Below are 23,535 nucleotides of genomic sequence, written 5' to 3'. Positions count from 1 at the left end.
AACAACGAGAACAACGAGTACAACGAGAACAACGAGAACAACGAGAACAACGAGAACAACGAGAACAACAAGAACAACAGGAACAACAAGAACAACAAGAACAACAAGAGCAACAAGAACAACAAGAGCAACAAGAGCAACAAGAACAACAAGATCAACAAGAACAACAAGAACAACAAGAACAACAAGAACAACAAGAACAACAAGAACTACAACAATAACAAGGACAACAACTACAACTACAACAAGAACAGCAAGAACAACAACAACAACAAGAACAACAACAGGATCAACAACAACAACAAGAACAGCAAAAACAACAACTACAACAAGAACAGCAAGAACAACAACAACAACAAGAACAACAAGAACAGAAAGAACAACAAGGACAACAAGAACGAGAACAGCAAGAGCAACAACAACAAGAACCACATGAACAACAACAACAAGAACAACAAGAACAACAACAACAACTGGAACAACAAGAACCACAACGACAAGAACAACAACAACAAGAACAACAAAAACAAGAACAACAAGAACAACAACAACAAGAACAACAAGAGCAACAAGAACAACAAGAGCAACAAGAACAACAAGCACAACAAGAACAACAAGGACAACAACAACAAGAACAACAAGGACAACAACAACAACAAGGACAACTAGAACAACAACAAGAAGAACAACAAGAACAACAAGAACAACAAGAACAACAAGAACAACATGAACAGCAAAAACAACAAGAACAACAAGAACAACAAGAACAACAAGAACAACAAGAACAACAAGAACAACATGAACAGCAAAAACAACAAGAACAACAAGAACAACAACAAGATCAACAAGAACAAGTACAACAAGATCAACAAGAACAACAAGAACAAGTACGTCAAGATCAACAAGAACAACAGCAACATGAACAACAAGAAAAACAAGAACAACAAGAACAACAAGAACAACAAGAACAACAAGAACAACAAGAACAACAAGAACAACAAGAGCAACAAGAACAACAAGAGCAACAAGAACAACAAGAACAACAAGAACAACAAGAACAACAAGAACAACAAGAACAACAAGGACAACAACAACAATAACAACAACAAGAGCAACAAGAACAGCGAGAGCAACAACAAGAACAACAAGAACAACAAGAACAACAACAACATGAACAACAAGAACAACAACAGCAACAAGAGCAACAAAAGCAACAAGAGCAACAAGAACGACAAGAACAACAAGAACAACAAGATCAACAAGAGCAACAAGAGCAACAAGAACAACAAGAACAACAAGAACAACAAGAACAACAAGATCAACAAGAGCAACAAGAGCAACAAGAACAACAAGAACAACAAGAACAACAAGAACAACAAGAACGGCAAGGACAACAACAACAACAACAACAACAACAAGAACAGAAAGAACAACAAGGACAACAAGAACAAGAACAGCAAGAGCAACAACAACAAGAACCACATGAACAACAACAACAAGAACAACAAGAACAACAACAACAACACGAACAACAAGAACCACAACGACAAGAACAACAACATCAAGCACAACAAAAACAAGAACAACAAGAACAACAACAAGAACAACAAGAGCAACAAGAGCAACAACAACAACAAGATCAACAAGAACAACAAGAACAACAAGAACAACAAGGACAACAAGGACAACAACAACAACGAGGACAACTAGAACAACAACAAGAAGAACAACAAGAACAACATGAACAGCAAAAACAACAAGAACAACAAGAACAACAAGAACAACAAGAACAACAAGAACAACAAGAACAACAAGAACAACAAGAACAACAAGAACAACAAGAACATCAAGAACAACAAGAACAACAACAACAACAACAACAATAACAACAACAAGAACAACAAGAACAAGAAGAACAAGAAGAACAACAAGAACAACAAGAGCAACAAGAACAACAAGAACAACAAGAACAACCGGTACAACAAGAACAACAAGAACAAGAACAACAAGAACAACAACAAGAACAACAACAACAACAACAAGAACAACAAAAACAACAAGAACAACAAGAACAACAAGAACAACAAGAACAACAAGAACAACAAGAACAACAAGAACAACAAGAACAACAAGAACAACAAGAACAACAAGAACAACAAGAACAACAAGAACAACAAGAACAACAAGAACAACAAGAACAACAAGAACAACAAGAACAACAAGAACAACAAGAACAACAAGAACAACAAGAACAACAAGAACAACAAGAACAACAAGAACAACAAGAACAACAAGAACAACAAGAACAACAAGAACAACAAGAACAACAAGAACAACAAGAACAACAAGAACAACAAGAACAACAAGAACAACAAGAACAACAAGAACAACAAGAACAACAAGAACAACAAGGACAACAACAACAACAACAACAACAAGAACATCAAGAACAACATGACCAGCAAGAACAACAAGAACAACAAGAACAAGAACAACAAGAACAACAGGAACAACAAGAACAACAAGAACAACAAGAACAACCAGAACAACAACAACAAGGACAACTAGAACAACAACAAGAAGAACAACAAGAACAACATTAACAACAAGAACAACAAGAACAACAAGATCAACAAGAACAACAAGAACAACAAGAACAACAAGAACAACAAGAACAACAAGAACAACAAGAACAACAAGGACAACAAGAACAACAAGAACAACAAGAACAACAAGAACAACAAGAACAACGAGAACAACGAGAACAACGAGAACAACGAGAACAACGAGAACAACGAGAACAACGAGAACAACGAGAACCACAAGAACAACAAGAACAACAAGAACAACAAGAACACCAAGAACAACAAGAGCAACAAGAACAACAAGAGCAACAAGAGCAACAAGAACAACAAGATCAACAAGAACAACAAGAACAACAAGAACAACAAGAACAACAAGAACAACAAGAACAACAAGAACTACAACAATAACAAGGACAACAACTACAACTACAACAAGAACAGCAAGAACAACAACAACAACAAGAACAACAACAGGATCAACAACAACAACAAGAACAACAAAAACAACAACTACAACAAGAACAGCAAGAACAACAACAACAACAAGAACAACAAGAACAGAAAGAACAACAAGGACAACAAGAACGAGAACAGCAAGAGCAACGACAACAAGAACCACATGAACAACAACAACAAGAACAACAAGAACAACAACAACAACAGGAACAACAAGAACCACAACGACAAGAACAACAACAACAAGAACAACAAAAACAAGAACAACAAGAACAACAACAAGAACAACAATAGCAACAAGAACAACAAGAGCAACAAGAACAACAAGCACACCAAGAACAACAAGGACAACAACAACAAGAACAACAAGGACAACAACAACAACAAGGACAACTAGAACAACAAGAACAACAAGATCAACAACAACATGAACAACAAGAACATCAACAACCAGAACAACAAGAACAACAACAGCAACAAGAGCAACAAATGCAACAAGAGCAACAAGAACGACAAGAACAACAAGAACAACAAGATCAACAAGAGCAACAAGAGCAACAAGAACAACAAGAACAACAAGAACAACAAGAACAACAAGAACAAGAACAGCAAGAAAAACAACAAAAACAACAACAAAAATAAGAACAACAACAACAACAACAAGAACAACAACATGAACAACCGGAACAACAAGAACAACCACAACAACAACAAGAACAACTAGAACAACAACAACAAGAACAACAAGAACAACAAGAACAACAAGAACAACTAGAACAACAAGGACAACAAGACAACATGAACAGCAAGAACAACAAGAACAACAACAACAAGGACAACTAGAACTACAAGAACAACAAGAACAACAAGAACAACGAGAACAACGAGAACAACGAGAACAACGAGAACAACGAGAACAACGAGAACAACGAGAACAACGAGAACAACGAGAACAACGAGAACAACGAGAACAACGAGAACAACAAGAACAACCAGAACAGCAACAAGAACAACCAGAACAGCAAGAAGAACAACCAGAACAGCAAGAAGAACAACAAGAACAACAAGAACAACAAGAACAACAAGAACAACAAGAACAACAAGATCAACAAAAACAACAAGAACAACAAGAACAACAAGAACAACAAGAACAACAAGAACACCAAGAACAACAAGAACAACAAGAACGTCAAGAACAACAAGATCAACAAGACCAAGAACAACAACAACAACAACAACAAGAACAACAACAACAACAAGAACAACAAGAACAACAAGAACAACAAGAACAACAAGGACAACAACAACAACAACAACAACAACAACAACAACAAGAACAACAAGAACAACATGAACAGAAAGAACAACAAGAACAACATGAACAGAAAGAACAGCAAGAACAACAAGAACAACAAGAACAACAAGAACAACAAGAACAAGAACAGGAAGAACAACAACAACAAGAAGAACAACAAAAACAAGAGCTACAACAAGAACAACACGAACAACAACAAGAACAACAACAACAACAACACGAACAACAACAAGAACAACAACAATAACAAGAACAACAAGAACAACAAGAACAACAAGAACAACAAGAACAACAAGATCAACAAGAACAACAAGAACAACAAGAAGGAGAACAAGAACAACAAGAACAACAAGAAGAACAACAAGAACACCAACAAGAACAACAACAACAACAACTAGAACAACAAGAACAACAAGAACATCAAGAACAACAAGAACAACAAGAACAACAAGATCAACAACAACATGAACAACAAGAACATCAACAACCAGAACAACAAGAACAACAACAGCAACAAGAGCAACAAAAGCAACAAGAGCAACAAGAACGACAAGAGCAACAAGAACAACAAGATCAACAAGAGCAACAAGAGCAACAAGAACAACAAGAACAACAAGAACAACAAGAACAACAAGAACAACAAGAACAAGAACAGCAAGAAATACAACAAAAACAACAACAAAAATAAGAACAACAACAACAACAAGAACAACAACATGATCAACCGGAACAACAAGAACAACAAGAACAACCAGAACAACAACAACAAGAACAACTAGAACAACAACAACATGAACAGCAAGAACAACAAGAACAGCAAGAACAACTAGAACAACAAGGACAACAAGACAACATGAACAGCAAGAACAACAAGAACAACAAGAACAACAAGAACAACAAGAACAACCAGAACAACAACAACAAGGACCACTAGAACAACAACAAGAAGAACAACAAGAACAACATGAACAACAAGAACAACAAGAACAACAAGAACAACAAGAACAACAAGAACAACAAGAACAACAAGAACAACAAGAACAACAAGAACAACAAGAACAACAAGAACAACAAGAACAACAAGAACAACAAGAACAACAAGAACAACAAGAACAACAAGAACAACAAGAGCAACAAGAACAACAAGAACAACAAGAACAACAAGAACAGCAAGAGCAACAACAACAAGAACCACATGAACAACAACAACAAGAACAACAAGAACAACAGCAACAACAGGAACAACAAGAACCACAACGACAAGAACAACAACATCAAGCACAACAAAAACAAGAACAACAAGAACAACAACAAGAACAACAAGAGCAACAAGAACAACAAGAGCAACAAGAGCAACAACAACAACAAGATCAACAAGAACAACAAGAACAACAAGAACAACAAGGACAACAAGGACAACAACAACAACAACAACAACAACAACAACAAGAACAACAAGAACAACATGACCAGCAAGAACAACAAGAACAACAAGAACAAGAACAGCAAGAAAAACAACAACAACGACAACAAAAATAAGAACAACAACAACAACAAGAACAACAACATGAACAACCGGAACAACAAGAACAACAAGAACAACCAGAACAACAACAACAAGAACAACTACCACAACAACAACAAGAACAACAAGAACAACTAGAACAACAAGGACAACAAGACAACATGAACAGCAAGAACAACAAGAACAAGAACAACAAGAACAACCTGAACAACAACAACAAGGACAACTAGAACAACAACAAGAAGAACAACAAGAACAACAAGAACAACAAGAACAACAAGAACAACAAGAACAACAAGAACAACAAGAACAACAAGAACAACAAGAACAACAAGAACAACAAGAACAACAAGAACAACAAGAACAACAAGAACAACAAGAACAACAAGGACAACAAGGACAACAACAACAACAACAACAACAACAACAACAAGAACAACAAGAACAACATGACCAGCAAGAACAACAAGAACAACAAGAACAAGAACAGCAAGAAAAACAACAACAACGACAACAAAAATAAGAACAACAACAACAACAAGAACAACAACATGAACAACCGGAACAACAAGAACAACAAGAACAACCAGAACAACAACAACAAGAACAACTAGCACAACAACAACAAGAACAACAAGAACAACTAGAACAACAAGGACAACAAGACAACATGAACAGCAAGAACAACAAGAACAAGAACAACGAGAACAACAGGAACAACAAGAACAGAAAGAACAACAAGAACAACAAGAACGAGAACAGCAAGAGCAACAACAACAAGAACCACATGAACAACAACAACAAGAACAACAAGAACAACAACAACAACAGGAACAACAAGAACCACAACGACAAGAACAACAACAACAAGAACAACAAAAACAAGAACAACAAGAACAACAACAAGAACAACAAGAGCAACAAGAACAACAAGAGCAACAAGAACAATAAGCACAACAAGAACAACAAGGACGACAACAACAAGAACAACAAGGACAACAACAACAACAAGGACAACTAGAACAACAACAAGAAGAACAACAAGAACAACAAGAACAACAAGAACAACAAGGACAACAAGAACAACAAGAACAACAAGAACAACAAGAACAACAAGAACAACAAGAACAACAAGAACAACAAGAACAACAAGAACAACAAGAACAACAAGGACAACAACAACAACAACAACAAGAACAACAAAAACAACATGACCAGCAAGAACAACAAGAACAACAAGAACAAGAACAGCAAGAAAAACAACAAAAACAACAACAAAAATAAGAACAACAACAACAACAAGAACAACAACATGAACAACCGGAACAACAAGAACAACAAGAACAACCAGAACAACAACAACAAGAACAACTAGAACAACAACAACAAGAACAACAAGAACAACAAGAACAACTAGAACAACAAGGACAACAAGACAACATGAACAGCAAGAACAACAAGAACAACAAGAACCACCGGAACAACAAGAACAACAAGAACAACAAGAACAACCAGAACAACAACAACAAGGACAACTAGAACAACAACAAGAAGAACAACAAGAACAACATGAACAACAAGAACAACAAGAACAACAAGAACAACAAGAACAACAAGAACAACAAGAACAACAAGAACAACAAGAACAACAAGAACAACAAGAACAACAAGAACAACAAGAGCAACAAGAGCAACAATAACAACAAGAACAACAAGAACAACAAGAACAACAAGAACAACAAGAACAACAAGAACAACAAGAACAACAAGAACAACGAGAACAACGAGAACAACGAGAACAACGAGAACAACGAGAACAACGAGAACAACGAGAACAACGAGAACAACGAGAACAACGAGAACAACGAGAACAACAATAATAACAAGAACAACAAGAACAACAAGAACAAGAACAACAACATCTACCAGAACCACAACAACATGAACAGCAAGAACAAGAACAACAACAACAACAAGAACAACAACAACAAGAGCAACGTGAACAACAACAGCAAGAACAACAAGGACAGAAAGAATAACAAGAACAAGAAGAACAACAAGAAGAACAAGTGCAACAAGAGCAACAAGAACAACAAGAACAACAAGAACAACAAGAGCAACAAGAGCAAGAACAACAACATCAACCAGAACAACAACAACATGAACAACAAGAACAACAACAGCAACAACAGCAACAAGGACAACAAGAGCAACAAGAACAACAAGAACAAGAACAACCACATCTACCAGAACCACAACAACATGAACAGCAAGAACAAGAACAACAACAACAACAACAAGAACAACAACAACAAGAACAACGTGAACAACAACAGCAAGAACAACAAGGACAAAAAGAATAACAAGAACAAGAAGAACAACAAGAAGAACAAGAGCAACAAGAACAACAAGAACAACAAGAACAACAACAACAACAAGGAAAGCAAGAACAAGAACAACAACATCAACCAGAACAACAACAACATGAACAACAAGAACAACAACAGCAACAACAACAACAAGGACAACAAGAACAACAAGAACAAAAAGAACAACAAGAACAACGAGAACAACGAGAACAACAACAAGAACAACAACAACAACAACAACAACAACAACTAGAACAACAAGAACAACAAGAACGCCAAGAACAACAAGAACAACAAGAACAACAAGAACAACAAGAACAACAAGAACATCAAGAACAACAAGAACAACAAGTCCAAGAACAACAACAACAACAACAACAAGAACAAAAAGAACAACAACAACATAAACAACAAGAACATCGACAACCAGAACAACAACAGCAACAACAGCAACAAGAGCAACAAGAGCAACAAGAGCAACAAGAGCAACAAGAGCAACAAGAACAACATGAACAACAAGAACAAGAACAACAACAACAACAACAACTAGAACAACAAGAACAACAAGAACACCAAGAACAACAAGAACAACAAGATCAACAAGAACAACAAGAACAACAACAAGAACAACAAGAAGAACAACAAGAACAACAACAAGAACAACAACAACAACAACTAGAACAACAAGAACAACAAGAACACCAAGAACAACAAGAACAACAAGAACAACAAGAACAACAAGATCAACAACAACATGAACAACAAGAACATCAACAACCAGAACAACAAGAACAACAACAGCAACAAGAGCAACAAAAGCAACAAGAGCAACAAGAACGACAAGATCAACAAGAGCAACAAGAGCAACAAGAGCAACAAGAGCAACAAGAACAACAAGAACAACAAGAACAACAAGAACAAGAACAGCAAGAAAAACAACAAAAACAACAACAAAAATAAGAACAACAACAACAACAAGAACAACAACATGAACAACCGGAACAACAAGAACAACCAGAACAACAACAACAAGAACAACTAGAACAACAACAACAAGAACAACAAGAACAACAAGAACAACAAGAACAACTAGAACAACAAGGACAACAAGACAACATGAACCGCAAGAACAACAAGAACAACAACAACAAGGACAACTAGAACAACAAGAACAACAAGAACAACAAGAACAACGAGAACAACGAGAACAACGAGAACAACGAGAACAACGAGAACAACGAGAACAACGAGAACAACGAGAACAACGAGAACAACAAGAACAACCAGAACTGCAACAAGAACAACCAGAACAGCAAGAAGAACAACCAGAACAGCAAGAAGAACAACAAGAACAACAAGAACATCAGGAACAACAGGAACAACAAGAACAACAAGAACAACAAGAACAACAAGAACAACAAGAACAACAAGATCAACAAAAACAACAAGAACAACAAGAACAACAAGAACAACAAGAACAACAAGAACAACAAGAACACCAAGAACAACAAGAACGACAAGAACAACAAGATCAACAAGACCAAGAACAACAACAACAACAACAAGAACAACAACAACAACAAGAACAACAAGAACAACAAGAACAACAAGAACAACAAGAACAACAAGAACAACAAGAACAACAAGAACAACAAGGACAACAACAACAACAACAAGAACAACAAGAACAACATGAACAGAAAGAACAGCAAGAACAACAAGAACAACAAGAACAACAAGAACAACAAGAACAACAAGAACAAAAACAGGAAGAACAACAACAACAACAAGAACAACAAAAACAAGAACAACAACAAGAACAACACGAACAACAACAAGAACAACAACAAGAACAACACGAACAACAACAAGAACAACAACAACAACAAGAACAACAAGAGCAACAAGAACAACAAGAACAACAAGCACAACAAGAACAACAAGAGCATCAAGAACAACAAGAACCAGAACAACAACATCTACCAGAACCACAACAACATGAACAGCAAGAACAAGAACAACAACAACAACAACAAGAACAACAACAACAAGAACAACGTGAACAACAACAGCAAGAACAACAAGGACAAAAAGAATAACAAGAACAAGAAGAACAACAAGAAGAACAAGAGCAACAAGAGCAACAAGAACAACAAGAACAACAAGAACAACAAGAAAAACAAGAACAAGAACAACAACATCAACCAGAACAACAACAACATGAACAACAAGAACAACAACAGCAACAACAACAACAAGGACAACAAGAACAACAAGAACAAAAAGAACAACAAGAACAACATGAACAACAAGAACAACAAGGACAACAACAACAACAACAAGAACAACAAGAACAACATGAACAGAAAGAACAGCAAGAACAACAAGAACAACAAGAACAACAAGAACAACAAGAACAAGAACAGGAAGAACAACAACAACAAGAAGAACAACACAAACAAGAACAACAACAAGAACAACACGAACAACAAGAACAACATGAACAGAAAGAACAGCAAGAACAACAAGAACAACAAGAACAACAAGAACAACATGAACAGAAAGAACAGCAAGAACAACAAGGACAAAAAGAATAACAAGAACAAGAAGAACAACAAGAAGAACAAGAGCAACAAGAGCAACAAGAACAACAAGAACAACAAGAACAACAAGAAAAACAAGAACAAGAACAACAACATCAACCAGAACAACAACAACATGAACAACAAGAACAACAACAGCAACAACAGCAACAAGGACAACAAGAACAACAAGAACAAAAAGAACAACAAGAACAACGAGAACAACGAGAACAACGAGAACAACGAGAACAACAACAAGAACAACAACAACAACAACAACAACAACAACTAGAACAACAAGAACAACAAGAACAACAAGGACAACAAGAACAACAAGAACAACAAGAACAACAAGATCATCAAGAACAACAAGAACAACAAGACCAAGAACAACAACAACAACAACAACAACAAAAAGAACAACAACAACATAAACAACAAGAACATCAACAACCAGAACAACAACAGCAACAACAGCAACAAGAGCAACAAGAGCAACAAGAACACCAAGAACAACAAGAACAACAAGATCAACAAGAACAACAAGAACAACAAGAAGGAGAACAAGAACAACAAGAACAACAAGAAGAACAACAAGAACACCAACAAGAACAACAACAACAACAACTAGAACAACAAGAACAACAAGAACACCAAGAACAACAAGATCAACAACAACGTGAACAACAAGAACATCAACAACCAGAACAACAAGAACAACAACAGCAACAAGAGCAACAAAAGCAACAAGAGCAACAAGAACGACAAGAACAACAAGAACAACAAGATCAACAAGAGCAACAAGAGCAACAAGAACAACAAGAATAACAAGAACAACAAGAACAACAAGAACAACAAGAACAAGAACAGCAAGAAAAACAACAAAAATAAGAAGAACAACAACAACAAGAACAACAACATGAACAACCGGAACAACAAGAACAACAAGAACAACAAGATCAACAAAAACAACAAGAACAACAAGAACAACAAGAACAACAAGAACAACAAGAACAACAAGAGCAACAAGAACATCAAGAACAACAAGAACAACAAGAACAACAAGAACAACAAGATCAACAAAAACAACAACTACAACAAGAACAGCAAGAACAACAACAACAAGAACAACGGGAACAACAACAGCAAGAGCAACAAGGACAAAAAGAATAACAAGAACAAGAAGAACAACAAGAACAACAAGAGCAACAAGAGCAACAAGAGCAACAAGAGCAACAAGAGCAACAAGAGCAACAAGAGCAACAAGAGCAACAAGAACAACAAGAACAACAAGAACAACAACAACAACAACAACTAGAACAACAAGAACAACAAGAACACCAAGAACAACAAGAACAACAAGATCAACAAGAACAACAAGAACATCAAGAACAACAACAACATGAACAACAAGAACATCAACTACCAGAACAACAAGAACAACAACAACAACAACAACTAGAACAACAAGAACAACAAGAACACCAAGAACAACAAGGACAACAACAACAACAACAAGAACAACAAGAACAACATGAACAGAAAGAACAGCAAGAACAACAAGAACAACAAGAACAACAAGAACAACAAGAACAACAAGAACAACAAGAACAAGAACAGGAAGAACAACAACAACAACAAGAACAACAAAAACAAGAACAACAACAAGAACAACACGAACAACAACAAGAACGACAACAACAACAAGAACAAGAACAACAAGAACAACAAGAACAACAAGAACAACAAGAACAACAAGAACAACAAGAACAACAAGAACAACAAGAACAACAAGAGCAACAAGAACAAGAACAGCAAGAACAACAACAACAAGAACAGCAAGAACAACAACAACAACAACAACAACAAGAACAACAGGAACAACAACAGCAAGAACAACAAGAACAACAAGAAAAACATGAGCAACAAGAACAACAATCACAAGAACAACAACATCTACCAGAACCACAACAACATGAACAACAAGAACAAGAACAACAACAACAACAACAAGAACAACAACAACAAGAACAACGGGAACAACAACAGCAAGAACAACAAGGACAAAAAGAATAACAAGAACAAGAAGAACAACAAGAACAACAAGAGCAACAAGAGCAACAAGAGCAACAATAACAACAAGAACAACAAGAACAACAAGAACAACAAGAACAACAAGAACAACAAGAACAACAAGGAAAACAAGAACAAGAACAACAACATCAACCAGAACAACAACAACATGAACAACAAGAACAACAACAGCAACAACAACAACAAGGACAACAAGAACAACAAGAACAAAAAGAACAACAAGAACAACGAGAACAACGAGAACAACGAGATCAACGAGAACAACAACAAGAACAACAAGAACAACAAGAACAACAAGAACATCAAGAACAACAAGAACAACAAGAACAACAAGAACAACAAGAACAACAAGATCAACAAAAACAACAACTACAACAAGAACAGCAAGAACAACAACAACAAGAACAACGGGAACAACAACAGCAAGAGCAACAAGGACAAAAAGAATAACAAGAACAAGAAGAACAACAAGAACAACAAGAGCAACAAGAACAACAAGAACAACAAGAACAACAAGAACAACAAGAAAAACAAGAAAAACAAGAACAAGAACAACAACATCAACCAGAACAACAACAACATGAACAACAAGAACAACAACAGCAACAACAACAACAAGGACAACAAGAACAACAAGAACAAAAAGAACAACAAGAACAACGAGAACAACGAGAACAACGAGAACAACAACAACAACAACAACAACAACAACAACTAGAACAACAAGAACAACAAGAACAACAAGAACGTCAAGAACAACAAGATCAACAAGACCAAGAACAACAACAACAACAACAAAAAGAACAACAACAACATGAACAACAAGAACATCAACAACCAGGACAACAACAGCAACAAGAGCAACAAGAGCAACAAGAGCAACAAGAGCAACAAGAGCAACAAGAGCAACAAGAGCAACAAGAGCAACAAGAGCAACAAGAGCAACAAGAACAACAAGAACAACAAGAACAACAACAACAACAACAACTAGAACAACAAGAACAACAAGAACACCAAGAACAACAAGAACAACAAGATCAACAAGAACAACAAGAACATCAAGAACAACAACAACATGAACAACAAGAACATCAACTACCAGAACAACAAGAACAACAACAACAACAACAACTAGAACAACAAGAACAACAAGAACAACAAGAACACCAAGAACAACAAGGACAACAACAACAACAACAAGAACAACAAGAACAACATGAACAGAAAGAACAGCAAGAACAACAAGAACAACAAGAACAACAAGAACAACAAGAACAACAAGAACAACAAGAACAACAAGAACAACAAGAACAAGAACAGGAAGAACAACAACAACAACAAGAACAACAAAAACAAGAACAACAACAAGAACAACACGAACAACAACAAGAACAACAACAACAACAAGAACAACAAGAACAACAAGAACAACAAGAACAACAAGAACAACAAGAACAACAACAACAACAAGAACAACAAGAACAACAAGAACAACAAGAACAACAAGAACAACAAGAACAACAAGAACAACAAGAACAACAAGAGCAACAAGAACAAGAACAGCAAGAACAACAACAACAAGAACAGCAAGAACAACAACAACAACAACAACAACAACAAGAACAACAGGAACAACAACAGCAAGAACAACAAGAACAACAAGAAAAACATGAGCAACAAGAACAACAATCACAAGAACAACAACATCTACCAGAACCACAACAACATGAACAACAAGAACAAGAACAACAACAACAACAACAAGAACAACGGGAACAACAACAGCAAGAACAACAAGGACAAAAAGAATAACAAGAACAAGAAGAACAACAAGAACAACAAGAGCAACAAGAGCAACAATAACAACAAGAACAACAAGAACAACAAGAACAACAAGAACAACAAGAACAACAAGAACAACAAGAACAACAAGAACAACAAGAACAACAAGAACAACAAGAACAACAAGAACAACAAGAACAACAACAACAAGAAGAACAACAAGAACAACGAGAACAACGAGACCAAGAACAACAACAACAACAACAACAAAAAGAACAACAACAACATAAACAACAAGAACATCAACAACCAGAACAACAACAGCAACAACAGCAACAAGAGCAACAAGAGCAACAAGAGCAACAAGAGCAACAAGAGCAACAAGAGCAACAAGAACAACAAGAACAACAAGAACAACAAGAACAACAAGAACAACAAGAACAACAAGGACAACAACAACAACAACAACAAGAACAACAAGAACAACATGAACAGCAAGAACAGCAAGAACAACAAGAACAACAAGAACAACAAGAACAACAAGAACAAGAACAGCAAGAACAACAAGAACAACAAGAACAACAAGAACAACAAGAACAACAAGAACAACAAGGACAACAACAACAACAACAACATGAACAGCAAGAACAGCAAGAACAACAAGAACAACAAGAACAACAAGAACAACAAGAACAACAAGAACAACAAGAACATCAAGAACAACAAGAACAACAAGACCAAGAACAACAACAACAACAAGAACAAAAAGAATAACAATAACATGAACAACATGAACATCAACAACCAGAACAACAACAGCAACAAGAGCAACAAGAGCAACAAGAGCAACAAGAGCAACAAGAGCAACAAGAGCAACAAGAGCAACAAGAACAACAAGAACAACAAGATCAACAAGAACAACAAGAACAACAAGAACCACAAGAACAACAAGAACAAGAACAGCAAGAACAACAACAAGAACAACAAGAACAACAAGAACAACAAGAACAACAAGAACAACAAGAACAACAAGAACAACAAGAACAACAAGAACAACAAGAACAACAAGAACAACAAGAACAACAAGAACAACAAGAACAACAAGAACAACAAGAACAACAAGAACAACAAGAACAACAAGAACAACAAGAACAACAAGAACAACAAGGACAACAACAACAACAACAACAAGAACAACAAGAACAACATGAACAGCAAGAACAGCAAGAACAACAAGAACAACAAGAACAACAAGAACAACAAGAACAACAAGAACAACAAGAACAACAAGAACAACAAGAACAACAAGTACAACAAGAACAACAAGAACAACAAGAACAACAAGAACAACAAGAACAACAAGAACAACAAGGACAACAACAACAACAACAACAAGAACAACAAGAACAACATGAACAGAAAGAACAACAAGAACAACAAGAACAACAAGAACAACAAGAACAACAAGAGCAAGAACAGGAAGAACAACAACAACAACAAGAACAACAAAAACAAGAACAACAACAAGAACAACACGAACAACAACAAGAACAGCAACAACAACAAGAACAACAAGAACAACAAGAACAACAAGAACAACAAGAACAACAAGAACAACAAGAACAACAAGAACAACAAGAACAACAAGAACAACAAGAACAACAAGAACAGCAAGAACAACAAGAACAACAAGAACAACAAGAACAACAAGAACAACAAGAACAACAAGAACAACAAGAACAACAAGAACAACAAGAACAAGAAGAACGGCAAGGACAACAACAACAACAACAACAACAACAACAAGAAGAACAGAAAGAACAACAAGGACAACAAGAACAAGAACAGCAAGAGCAACAACAACAAGAACCACATGAACAACAACAACAAGAACAACAAGAACAACAACAACAACAGGAACAACAAGAACCACAACGACAAGAACAACAACATCAAGAACAACAAAAACAAGAACAACAAGATCAACAACAAGAACAACAAGAGCAACAAGAGCAACAAGAACAACAAGATCAACAAGAACAACAAGGACAACAACAACAAGAACAACAAGGACAACAACAACAAGAACAACAGCAAGAACAACACGAACGACAACAAGAACAACATGAACAGAAAGAACAGCAAGAACAACAAGAACAACAAGAACAACAAGAACAACAAGAGCAACAAGAACAAGAACAGCAAGAACAACAACAACAAGAACAGCAAGAACAACAACAACATCATCAACCAGAACAACAACAACATGAACAACAAGGACAACAACAACAACAACAACAACAAGAACAACAAGAACAACATGAACAGCAAGAACAGCAAGAACAACAAGAACAACAAGAACAACAAGAACAACAAGAACAACAAGAACAAGAACAGCAAGAACAACAAGAACAACAAGAACAACAAGAAAAACAAGAACAACAAGAACAACAAGAACAACAAGAACAACAAGAACAACAAGAACAACAAGAACAACAAGAACAACAAGAACAACAAGAACAACAAGAACAACAAGAACAACAAGAGCAACAAGAACAACAAGAACAACAAGGACAACAACAACAACAACAACAGCAACAACAACAACAACAAGAACATCAAGAACAACAAGAGCAACAAGAACAAGAACAGCAAGAACAACAACAACAAGAAGAAGAACAACAAAAACAAGAACAACAACAACAACAAGAACAACAAGAACAACAACAACAACAGGAACGACAAGAACAACAAGAACAACAAGAGCAACAAGAACAACAAGAGCAACAAGAACAGCAAGAACAACAACAACAACAACAACAACAAGAACAACAGGAACAACAACAGCAAGAACAACAAGAACAACAAGAACAACAAGAGCAACAAGAACAACAAGAACAAGAACAACATCATCTACCAGAACCACAACAACATGAACAGCAAGAACAAGAACAACAACAACAACAACAAGAACAACGGGAACAACAACAGCAAGAACAACAAGGACAAAAAGAATAACAAGAACAACAAGAACAACAAGAACAACAAGAGCAACAAGAGCAACAATAACAACAAGAACAACAAGAACAACAAGAACAACAAGAAAAACAAGAACAAGAACAACAACATCAACCAGAACAACAACAACAAGAACAACAAGAACAACAAGAACAACAAGATCAACAACAACATGAACAACAAGAACATCAACAACCAGAACAACAAGAACAACAACAGCAACAAGAGCAACAAAAGCAACAAGAGCAACAAGAACGACAAGAACAACAAGAACAACAAGATCAACCAGAACAACAAGAACAACAAGAACAAGAAGAACAACAAGGACAACAACAACAACAACAAGAAGAACAACAAGAACAACATGAACAGCAAGAACAGCAAGAACAACAAGAACAACAAGAACAACAAGAACACCAAGAACAACAAGAACAACAAGAACATCAAGAACAACAAGAACAACAAGACCAAGAAGAACAACAACAAGAACAAAAAGAACAACAACAACATGAACAACATGAACATCAACAACCAGAACAACAACAGCAACAACAGCAACAAGAGCAACAAGAGCAACAAGAGCAACAAGAGCAACAAGAGCAACAAGAGCAACAAGAGCAACAAGAACAACAAGAACAACAAGATCAACAAGAACAACAAGAACAACAAGAACCACAAGAACAACAAGAACAAGAACAGCAAGAACAACAACAAGAACAACAAGAACAACAAGAACAACAAGAACAACAAGAACAACAAGAACAACAAGAACAACAAGAACAACAAGAACAACAAGAACAACAAGAACAACAAGAACAACAAGAACAACAAGAACAACAAGAACAACAAGAACAACAAGAACAACAAGGACAACAACAACAACAACAACAAGAACAACAAGAACAACATGAACAGCAAGAACAGCAAGAACAACAAGAACAACAAGAACAACAAGAACAACAAGAACAACAAGAACAACAAGAACAACAAGAACAACAAGAACAACAAGAACAACAAGAACAACAAGAACAACAAGAACAACAAGAACAACAAGGACAACAACAACAACAACAACAAGAACAACAAGAACAACATGAACAGAAAGAACAGCAAGAACAACAAGAACAACAAGAACAACACGAACAACAAGAACAACAAGAGCAAGAACAGGAAGAACAACAACAACAACAAGAACAACAAAAACAAGAACAACAACAAGAACAACACGAACAACAACAAGAACAACAACAACAACAAGAACAACAAGAACAACAAGAACAACAAGAACAACAACAACAACAAGAACAACAAGGACAACAACAACAAGAACAACAGCAAGAACAACACGAACGACAACAAGAACAACAACAACAAGAACAACATGAACAGAAAGAACAGCAAGAACAACAAGAACAACAAGAACATCAAGAACAACAAGAGCAACAAGAACAAGAACAGCAAGAACAACAACAACAAGAACAGCAAGAACAACAACGACATCATCAACCAGAACAACAACAACATGAACAACAAGAACAACAACAGCAACAACAACAACAAGGACAACAAGAACAACAAGAACAAAAAGAACAACAAGAACAACGAGAACAACGAGAACAACGAGAACATCGAGAACAACAACAACAACAGCAACTAGAACAACAAGAACAGCAAGAACACCAAGAACAACAAGAACAACAAGAACATCAAGAACAACAAGAACAACAAAACCAAGAACAACAACAACAACAAGAACAAAAAGAACAACAACAACATGATCAACAAGAACATCAACAACCAGAACAACAACAGCAACAAGAGCAACAAGAGCAACAAGAGCAACAAGAGCAACAAGAGCAACAAGAGCAACAAGAGCAACAAGAACAACAAGAACAACAAGATCAACAAGAACAACAAGAACAACAAGAACCACAAGAACAACAAGAACAAGAACAGCAAGAACAACAACAACAACAACAACAAGAACAACAAGAACAACAAGAACAACAAGAGCAACAAGAACAAGAACAGCAAGAACAACAACAACAAGAACAGCAAGAACAACAACAACAACATCAACCAGAACAACAACAACATGAACAACAAGAACAACAACAGCAACAACAACAACAAGGACAACAAGAACAACAAGAACAAAAAGAACAACAAGAACAACGAGAACAACGAGAACAACGAGAACAACGAGAACAACAACAACAACAACAACTAGAACAACAAGAACAGCAAGAACACCAAGAACAACAAGAACAACAAGAACATCAAGAACAACAAGAACAACAAGACCAAGAACAACAACAACAACAACAACAACAAAAAGAACAACAACAACATGAACAACAAGAACATCAACAACCAGAACAACAACAGCAACAAGAGCAACAAGAGCAACAAGAGCAAGAAGAGCAACAAGAGCAACAAGAGCAACAAGAGCAACAAGAGCAACAAGAGCAACAAGAGCAACAAGAACAACGAGAACAACAAGATCAACAAGAACAACAAGAACAACAAGAACCACAAGAACAACAAGAACAAGAACAGCAAGAACAACAACAACAACAACAAGAACAACAAGAACAACAAGAACAACAAGAACAACAAGAACAACAAGAACAACAAGAACAACAAGAACAACAAGAACAACAAGAACAACAAGAACAACAAGAACAACAAGAACAACAAGAACAACAAGAACAACAAGAACAACAAGAACAAGAACAGGAAGAACAACAACAACAACAAGAACAACAAGAACAACAAGAACAACAAGAACAACAAGAACAACAAGAACAACAAGAACAACAAGAACAACAAGAACAACAAGAACAACAAGAACAACAAGAACAACAAGAACAACAAGAACAACAAGAACAACAAGAACAACAAGAACAACAAGAACAATAAGAACAAGAACAACAAGAACAACAACAAGAACAACAAGAACAACAAGAACAACAAGAACAACAAGAACAACAAGAACAACAAGGACAACAACAACAAGAACAACAAGAACAACAAGAACAACAAGAACAACGAGAACAACAAGAACAACAAGAACAACAAGAACAACAACAACAACAATAAGAACAACAAGAACAAGAAGAACAAGAAGAACAAGAAGAACAAGAAGAACAACAAGAACAACAAGAGCAACAAGAACAACAAGAGCAACAAGAACAACCGGAACAACAAGAACAACAAGAACAAGAACAACAAGAACAACAAGAACAACAACAAGAACAACAAGAACAACAAGAACAACAAGAACAACAAGAACAACAAGAACAACAAGAACAACAACAAGATCAACAAGAACAAGTACAACAAGATCAACAAGAACAACAAGAACAAGTACAACAAGATCAACAAGAACAAGTACAACAAGATCAACAAGAACAACAAGAACAAGTACAACAAGATCAACAAGAACAACAGCAACATGAACAACAAGAAAAACAAGAACAACAAGAACAACAAGAGCAACAAGAACAACAAGAACAACAAGAACAACAAGAACAACAAGAACAACAAGAACAACAAGAACAACAATAACAACATGAACAACAAGAACAACAAGAACAGCAAGAACAACAAGAACAACAAGAACAACAAGGACAACAACAACAATAACAACAACAAGAACAACAAGAACAGCAAGAGCAACAACAAGAACAACAAGAACAACAAGAACAACAACAACATGAGCAACAAGAACAACAACAGCAACAAGAGCAACAAAAGCAACAAGAGCAACAAGAACGACAAGAACAAAAAGAACAACAAGACCAACAAGAGCAACAAGAGCAACAAGAACAACAAGAACAACAAGAACAAGAAGAACGGCAAGGACAACAACAACAACAACAACAACAAGAAGAACAGAAAGAACAACAAGGACAACAAGAACAAGAACAGCAAGAGCAACAACAACAAGAACCACATGAACAACAACAACAAGAACAACAACAACAACAGGAACAACAAGAACCACAACGACAAGAACAACAACATCAAGAACAACAAAAACAAGAACAACAAGATCAACAACAAGAACAACAAGAGCAACAAGAGCAACAGGAACAACAAGATCAACAAGAACAACAAGGACAACAACAACAAGAACAACAAGGACAACAACAACAAGAACAACAGCAAGAACAACAAGAACAACAAGAACAACAAGAACAACGAGAACAACAAGAACAACAAGAACAACAAGAACAACAACAACAATAACAACAACAAGAACAACAAGAACAAGAAGAACAACAAGAACAACAAGAGCAACAAGAACAACAAGAGCAACAAGAACAACCGGAACAACAAGAACAACAAGAACAACAAGAACAACAAGAACAACAAGAACAACAAGAACAACAAGGACAACAACAACAACAACAACAACAAGAACAACAAGAACAACATGACCAGCAAGAACAACAAGAACAACAACAACAAGAACAACAAGAGCAACATTAACAACAAAAACAACAAGAACAACAAGAACAACAAGAACAACAAGAACAACAAGAACAACAAGAACAACAAGAACAACAAGAACAACAAGAACAACAACAACAAGAAGAACAACAAGAACAACGAGAACAACGAGACCAAGAACAACAACAACAACAACAACAAAAAGAACAACAACAACATAAACAACAAGAACATCAACAACCAGAACAACAACAGCAACAACAGCAACAAGAGCAACAAGAGCAACAAGAGCAACAAGAGCAACAAGAGCAACAAGAGCAACAAGAACAACAAGAACAACAAGAACAACAACAACAACAACTAGAACAACAAGAACAACAAGAACACCAAGAACAACAAGAACAACAAGATCAACAAGAACAACAAGAACAACAAGAAGGAGAACAAGAACAACAAGAACAACAAGAAGAACAACAAGAACACCAACAAGAACAACAACAACAACAACTAGAACAACAAGAACAACAAGAACAACAAGAACACCAAGAACAACAAGAACAACAAGAACAAGATCAACAACAACATGAACAACAAGAACATCAACAACCAGAACAACAAGAACAACAACAGCAACAAGAGCAACAAAAGCAACAAGAGCAACAAGAACGACAAGAGCAACATGAACAACAAGATCAACAAGAGCAACAAGAGCAACAAGAACAACAAGAACAACAAGAACAACAAGAACAACAAGAACAACAAGAACAACAAGAACAACAAGAACAACAAGAACAAGAACGGCAAGAAAAACAACAAAAACAACAACAAAAATAAGAACAACAACAACAAGAAGAACAACAACATGAACAACCGGAACAGCAAGAACAACAAGAACAACCAGAACAACAACAACAAGAACAACTAGAAAAACAACAACAAGAACAACAAGAACAACAAGAACAGCAAGAACAACTAGAACAACAAGGACAACAAGACAGCATGAACAGCAAGAACAACAAGAACAACAAGAACAACAAGAACAACAAGAACAACAAGAACAACAAGAACAACCAGAACAACAACAACAAGGACCACTAGAACAACAACTAGAAGAACAACAAGAACAACATGAACAACAAGAACAACAAGAACAACAAGAACAACAAGAACAACAAGAACAACAAGAACAACAAGAACAACAAGAACAACAAGAACAACAAGAACAACAAGAACAACAAGAACAACAAGAACAACAAGAACAACAAGAACAACAAGAACAACAAGAACAACAAGAACAACAAGAACAACAAGAACAACAAGAACAACGAGAACAACGAGAACAACAAGAACA

Source organism: Megalopta genalis, unplaced genomic scaffold, assembly GCF_051020955.1.
Source record: "Megalopta genalis isolate 19385.01 unplaced genomic scaffold, iyMegGena1_principal scaffold0031, whole genome shotgun sequence".
Taxonomy (NCBI): Eukaryota; Metazoa; Arthropoda; class Insecta; order Hymenoptera; family Halictidae; genus Megalopta; species Megalopta genalis.
Note: the sequence above shows the minus strand (reverse complement) of the source record.